This window comes from Acomys russatus, chromosome 22 (genome assembly GCF_903995435.1).
Source record: "Acomys russatus chromosome 22, mAcoRus1.1, whole genome shotgun sequence".
Taxonomy (NCBI): Eukaryota; Metazoa; Chordata; class Mammalia; order Rodentia; family Muridae; genus Acomys; species Acomys russatus.
In genome coordinates this window covers 44,996,911-45,004,625 of record NC_067158.1, presented here as the reverse complement: position 1 = coordinate 45,004,625, position 7,715 = coordinate 44,996,911, and the positions used below count along the sequence as shown (strand labels likewise).

Genomic DNA, 7,715 nt, shown 5'->3' with positions numbered 1-7,715 from the left:
TTACCCAGTCAAATATTATAACTGATTGGATACTGTCCTGTGTCTCACACAAGGAAGAGAAAGCTCTTCTGGATAGGTTGCATAAATTAATTATAGAGGATCATCATTACTTGAACACAGGAAGGTATTAGAGTGCTGAGCATTCAGTCCCATAGAAAATATTACATGTGGACATGACATTGTGATTGATCCCAATATTAAAGTCTACAATAAAGCTGAACCCATACAGAATTGAAAGAATTCACACACTTTTGAGCTTTGAGTCATCAAGTCATCACTTTGAGAAGACGTTTTTTTAATAGATCTATATATTTCCACAATTTTAGAATTTAGAAAAATGATGAAACTTTGTAATTAAATGTACATATTTTAACAATGAAGAAATGTTGCTGTGGTGGTAATTTTTGCAAAGTTCAGCAACATATCTGAGGTCAAAAATAACTAAAATGGTCCAATTTCTTCACCACATCACAGTATTTCTCTTCATTTCGCAACATTCCTATCTTCACCCTCAAATTAACTAACTAGACATACTTCTCAAATCTTATTTTGAAAGCTGTATAAATAAGGAACACTTCAAACTGCTTGCTAACTAACATTGCAAAATACTACAACTGTGACATTCTGAGCCATATATTCTGAAATTGATATCAAACTAAGCATTTTTATAATTAGTTTAGGTAAATTGTGAAGGCTGATTTTTACCATTAAAACTGTAGGTTTTATTTTTTTATTTATACGTCTTTCTTTTTTTTGGTTTAAATTTTTTTTATTAATTTATTCTTGTTACATCTCAATGGTTATCCCATCCCTTGTAACCTCCCATTCTTCCCTCCCTCCCATTTTCCCCTTACTCTCCTACCCTATGACTGTGCCTGAGGGGGACTTCCTCCCCCTTTATATGCTCATAGGGTATCAAGGAAGGATAGTAGGCTACAAAGAAGAGACTTCTTTCATATATTACATCCCAACTGCCTTTTCCCCTCTCTCCTCCCCTCCCAGTCCCTCCTTCAAACCTGCCCTGTTCCCACCACATCTACTCCTCCATTTCCCGTCAAAAAATCCAGGCCTCCCAGGGATATCAACCAAACATAGCATATCTAGTTGCAATTAGATTAGGCCCCTCCCCTATGTTCATAGGAGTTAATGTTTGACAAGAAACCCTACAGGAAAAAAAGAGAGTCAAAAAGCAAGCAAAGGAGACAGAAACTGTGCATTCCCCACCCTGCTCCCACTATAAAGGGTCCCAACCATAGGATATGTGCAATGGCCTTAGGTCAGACACATGCAGGTTCCTTAATTCTCAGTTCAGTATCTGTGAGTTTCTGTGAGCCCAGGTTAATTGATTCTGTGAGTTTTCTTGTAAGATTCTTGACCTTTCTGGTTCCTAAAATCCTTCCTCCTCCTGTTCTGCAGGGTTCTCCATGCTCCACTAAGGTTTGACTGTGCATCTCTGCATCTGTTTTCGTTAATTGCTGGGTGATACCTCTCTTACGACAATTGAGCTAGGCACCAATCTGTGACTATAACAGAACATTACTAGGAATCATCTCATTGACTTGTTTGCCAATCATGTATGATTGTATCTCAGGGTCTCTGTTTTATTCAGCCTCTGCTTTCTGGCCTCCCTGTCACTGACAGGGGCAGGCTCCCTCTCCTGGCATATGACTCAAGCAAGAGCACACTTGATGGCAACTCCAACAAATTCTGTGACATCTTTACCCCCAGAACATTTTTTCACGTATGACAAATTATAGGTTGATGATTTTTGCGGCTGGGCTGGTATCTCAATCGCTCCACTGGAAGTCTTGCCTAGTTACAGGTGATGGCCAGTTCAGGATCCATATCTCCATAGGAGTTTTAGCTAGGGTCACCATTGTATGTTCATAGGAGTTTCTATTGCACTTAGTGTCTAGCTTTTCCCTGAGACTTCGCGATTCCAATAATCTCTCCCAGTACTCAATCCCTCCATCCTCTCATAACCTGATCCCTCCTATCCCCATCCATCCTCATGCCATCCCAGACCACCCACAATATCTATTCTATTTCCCCTTCCAAGGAGATTCATGTGCCCCAATGAGGTGTCTTTGTTAGTTAGCTTCCCTAAGTCTGTGGACTGCAGCAGCATTGTTCTTTACTTCCCAGTTTCTGGCTATTATGTATAAAGCTGCCATGAATATAGTTGAGAAAGTGTCCTTGTAAATAGTAGTGTGAGGCTTCTTCTGGGTATCAGCCCAGGAGTGGCATAGAGGTAGATTCCAAATTTTCTGAGAAATGGCCATATTGATTTCCAAAGTGATTGTACAAGTTTGCACTTGTACCAGCAATTGAGGAATGTTACCCTTGCTCCACATCCTCACCAGCATGAGTTGTCACTTGAGTTTTTTATCTTAACCATTCTGACAGGTTTATGATGGAATCTCATTTGTATTTTCATTTGTATTTTCTTGATGGCTAGGAGTGTTTAACGTTTCCTTAGGCACTTCTCTGCCACTTGAGGTTGCTCTGTTGTGGATTATCTGTTTAGATCTGCATTCCATTTTTTAATTAAACTATTTGGTTAGTTGATGCTTAGTTTTTTGAGTTCTTTATATATTTTGGATATTATCCCTGTGTCAGTTGTGAAGTTGGTGAAAATATTTTCCCATTCTAAGGGCTGTCACATTATCTTACTCACAGTGTCTTATGCCTTACAGACCCTTTTTGTGAACTGCTTTTTTAAATAAAGGTAGATTATTTACTCATCTTTTCATTTAAGAGATTTCTAGTTTTAGATCTTTGTTTACACCATGACAATAAGCGGTGACAGTCTCTTCAGTTTTTCATAGTTTTTTAACACGTTTTTATTGAAAAATAAAATAATTCATATTACATTTCATTTTCTATCCCATCCCATACATCCTCCCATTCCTCCCTCCCTCCTACTTTCACCCCAATCCTCCTTCCCTATGACTGTGACTGAGGGGGATCTCCTTCCCCTGAATATAGTGCTAGGGTATCAAGTCTCTTCTTGGTGGTCCTCTATCCTTCCTCCGAGTGCCATTGGGCCTCCCCAACAAAGGGACATGTCCAAATATGGGGCATCAGAGATCGTGTGAAAGTCAGTCCCCAGTCTCCACTTAACTGTGAAGAATGTTCTGTCCCTTGGCTAGATCTGGGTAGGGGTTTGATGATGACTGCACGTTTTGTCCTTGGTTGGTGCCTTAGATCAAGCAGAACCCCTGGGCTCAGATCCACCCATCATAATGCTCCACTTGTAGGTTTCTAGGTCCCTCTGGATCCACCGACTTCCTTATCCCCTATATTTTTCTCACCTAGAGTCTCAGTAGGATGTCCTCACCTCTATCCCACTTTCCTGGTAGGTGAAGACTTTCATGGGACATGCCCCTTGGGTCAGTGTCCAGTTATAAGTGAGTATAAAAAATATGGAATGCTTCACGAATTTGCGTGTCATCCTTGCACAGGGGCCATGTTAATCTTCTCTGTATCGTTCCAACTTTAGTATATGTGCTGCCGAAGCGAGCACCAGTCTTTCATAGTCTATCACATTCAATGGATACTTAGACTTCTGGTAGCTCAATTCACTTTCATTCACCCTCTCACAGTTGCCCTGAGATGTCTTAGCTCAATGAACTCCTAACACCTTCATATTAGGTCATTAACATATCCACCATTAATAGTCACTAGAGACTGAATATTTATTCCCTCATCAAATTCAGCTGTTGAGACTCAATGCCCAAAATGATGCTACTTTGGTTTGAGGAGATCTGTCAAGGCTTTTTCCCATAGAAATTAGATGGGCATTCCAGAGAGCCCCATGTTACTTTGCCATGTGGGAGTACAGCTAGAAGAGGCATGCTTATGTACCAAGAAGTAGACCTTCATTAAACTTTCAATCTTACAATATCTCCATCTTCTACTTACAGTCTTCAGACATGTCAAAATAAGTTTCTCTTGCTTTTTCCTCTGCTATAAAAGACTGAGTCACCCATAGCAGTAATAATGAGAATAAATTATTTAGTTACAGGCCTGTAAAACAGTTACGAGTCACATAGACTATATCTAATACGCAGAGGAAATATAGAGCTCAAGTCACTGAATACTTAATTAAAATTAATTTTACCATAAACCTATTGCTGATAACTCAGCATGGACCTTTTGCAAATAATACCTAGCAGAAAATGTAAAGGACTAAGGCATTGTCCTGTATTGTGAGCTGAGCTAGTCAATTCAGTTTTTTAAATATATTTTTTATTAATTTATTCATATTACATCTCAATTGTTATCCCATCCCTTGTATCCTCCCACTCCTCCCTCCTTCCCATTTTCCCCTTACTCCCCTCCCCTATGACTGTGACTGAGGGGAACCTCCTCCCCCTGTATATGCTCATAGGGTATCAAGTCTCTTCTTGGTACCCTGCTATCCTTCCTCTGAGTGCCACCAGGCCTCCCCATCCAGGGGACGTGGTCAAATATGGGGCACCAGAGTTCATGTGAAAGTCAGACCCCACTCTCCACTCAGTTGCGGAGAATGTCCTGTCCGTTGGCTAGATCTGGGTAGGGGTTCAAAGTTTACTACACGTATTGTCCTTGGCTAGTGCCATAGTTTGAGCAGGACCCCTGCATCCAGATCTGCCCATCATAATGTTCTTCTTGTAGGTTTCTAGGATCCTCGGGATCCTTCTATTTCCCCATTCTCCCATGCTTCTCTCACCTAGAGTCCTAATAGGATGTCCTCCCCTCTATCCCAGTTTCCTGGTTAGTGAAGACTTTCATGGGACATGCCCCTTGGGCTAGTGTCCTGATATAAGTGTGTATATACCATTTGACTCTTTCTACTTCTGGGTTAACTCACTCATTATGATCATTTCTAGTTCAGTCCATTTGTTCACAAATTTCCTATGTAAAAGATCTATTTTCAACTAGCTGAAATTGTGGCTTTGTTTGTAATGCCTTTAGGAAATTATTAGATAAACTGAAGGATTATGGTGGGTCTGAAGCCATTATGACCAAGTAAGAGGAGAAAAGAACACAAACACAAGGGAAGACACATGAAGACAGCTGGCCATCTGCTACTCAAGTAAAGAAGCTTCACATGGCATTGACCCTAGAAACCCTTCCTCCTAAACCTGGATAATCAGTTTTTTGGTGTCACTAAACCTGCGGAATTTTGTTATTCCAGTGCAAGGAAGCAAGACTGTTAGAAGCCAAAGGTAGAAAAACTAGAAACTTCCTTTTAAACTGCTGAAGAACTGACATTGTAAGATAAGCTAAACCATGACATGTACAGAGACTGAGAAATCCTAGCTAAGATCAGCTCACATGAAATAGAGCCAATGGAGGACCTAAGGTAGAAGAAACACTGCCTGTCTAACTGTGACAACACTCTTAAAGCTAAGATGGCAATGAAGAACTGCTGTAGCCACTGTCTCTGGTCCAGTGTTAATATCTGTGTTAATACCACATGTACTATTCTATCCAGGAGAGACCAGATGTTTCTGGGTAGTACATAGTAGCTTCTATCCACAAAAACGGATGTGAAGAAAAGGACCACATCTGGAGCTATAACACTCATATATACAACAGAAGCAAGGTGACTGACACCTGCCTCACTGAGTCACCAACAGCATGCAACTTTGGTATGTTGTAGTAAAAATGGACTTTTATTTTTCTGGATTTCTCCCCAAAATGGATAAGCTGAACCTAAATATCTAATGAAAACAAAATCAAACAACTACATTCAAATTGATTATAGTATATAAAATACCCCATCAGCAAACTCAACACTACCAAAGCTATCAAATAGATTCTATGATACCGTTATATCCGATAAAAGACCATGTGATAAGTAATTAAATATACTATGTTGATTCTGTGATAGGAGATAGTAGGAAAAGATGAAAGAAATAAAGTAAAAGTTACAAATTCCACCTACATTTTTTCAGTTCCTAATCCTAAGAACAGCAATATTTTTCTTGCTTTTCAGCATTTTCAAAACACACACACACACATATGTATGTATGTATGTATGTATGTATGTATGTATGTATATATATATATATATATATATATATAACTTTCAAAATAGGTCAGATTATATGATACATTGAAACTTTAATTACTTAAACTCATTCAGTATTTAGAGTTTCAGAAACTTAACTCAAAATAATTCTGACATGCAGTAAGCAGTAAATAAACATTTGTTGAATGGAAAATGAGTGCTTTGCATTTCTCAAAGCATTATCTATCCACTGTTCTTTTAAATGAGTCCTTGAAAAACGTCAACTTATTTTGGGAGTTAAAAACTATAAGTAAGAATATTTCAAATTAGGGGAACACCTATGGAAAATTATGAGTCTTTTCTTTACATTTATAATGTTCTAAGTGTTTAATACCTCAATCATGAAACTGAGACAACTTAACGACAGACTTAATGAGAACGCGGAGCCGAATTGCTCATATTTTTCCATTTTCATTGTACTCTTGGGAAAGCCTTTTAGACAACACATAGAAAACTACATGCAGAGAAGGAACTATGAATTTTTAATGGTATTCAGGTAGAACACAATACATTTTGAAATTTCTCAACAGAAAATAACTACACTCTTTCAATCTTCAGAAATTAAAAATATTTGCTCTCACTCTGCAACATTTCTCCAATTTCTAAAAGCATTTATATTCACATGGTTTTCTATTATTTCTTAGTGTAAGTATTCTTAGCATGTTACATAAATTACATTGGATGTGAAATAACCCTATTTAAATTCACAAAACATCAGCACTTATGTTCTATTCATCCTAGAAGAACATGGGAGAATTTATAGAAAACTCAAATAGCACAAAGAGATGGGTTCACTGTGTATCCAGAAAATGTCTTAATACGGGAATGAGAGTCATGATACTGAAAGTATCTTTTTGAATTTCTTTTACTATATTCAGCAGAATAATGACAGCTCACAGACTTTTGTTACCTGTTTTACAAGTCTCAATCTTGTTTTTACAGAATTAAAGGTTACATACATTGAGCAATGCACACCTGCCTCATAAAAATGGTACCTGTAATGTCTGTCCCTCAAAAAGTCTCCACCATTACATCCCTTGAATTCCTATCACCAAACCAGTAACCTACCAAGATGCTATTAGGATGCTGAAGAATTTCCTAGCTAAGTGGAACAATGTCAATTGGTAAAAACAGTGCAATCATAAGAATGTCCCCTTTAAATAATTGTTTAATGTTATTCTTAGAAAACACCATAGTGTGAAGAGAATTGTCTTAAGTGTGTTCAAGTTATGTAAATGTTCTCTAACTGCATCTTGTTCTTTTCATAGAGGCACAGCTATGAATGGACATTTTATTTTAGATGTGAAACAATAAATGGAGGAATGCATTAAGAGGCAGAAATGTAATGAATTGCTTTGTCAGTCACTAAACTCCAAAAATTATTTTCTTTTCTGGAAAGAGTTACTAAACTTTATGAAGTTTTTCAAGGGGTTTTACTTTGAAGAAAAAAAAAAAAAAAAGGATTCGATGAGTAAAGATGTTTTGGGTATTTTTTTTTTCATTCTTAAGAGGACATAATTCAAAGGCCCAGTTTTGCTTTTCTGCTTATACTCTGGAAGTTCTCTTCATTAACTCAATGTGCTACAACCTACTGGAAAAAAAAATCATGCTTTATAAGTAAGAATCTCCATGCTGCGAAACACATCAAACCTGA

General features: G+C 37.9%; 1 non-coding gene across 1 annotated transcript; it reads right to left on the bottom strand.

Annotated features, from left to right (window-relative positions):
* Window positions 1-3,419: 3,419 nt before the first annotated feature.
* On the bottom strand, window positions 3,420-3,526 carry LOC127206067 (U6 spliceosomal RNA). The gene has a single exon (XR_007832755.1). It is a non-coding gene; the product is annotated as a U6 spliceosomal RNA (small nuclear RNA).
* Window positions 3,527-7,715: the final 4,189 nt, after the last annotated feature.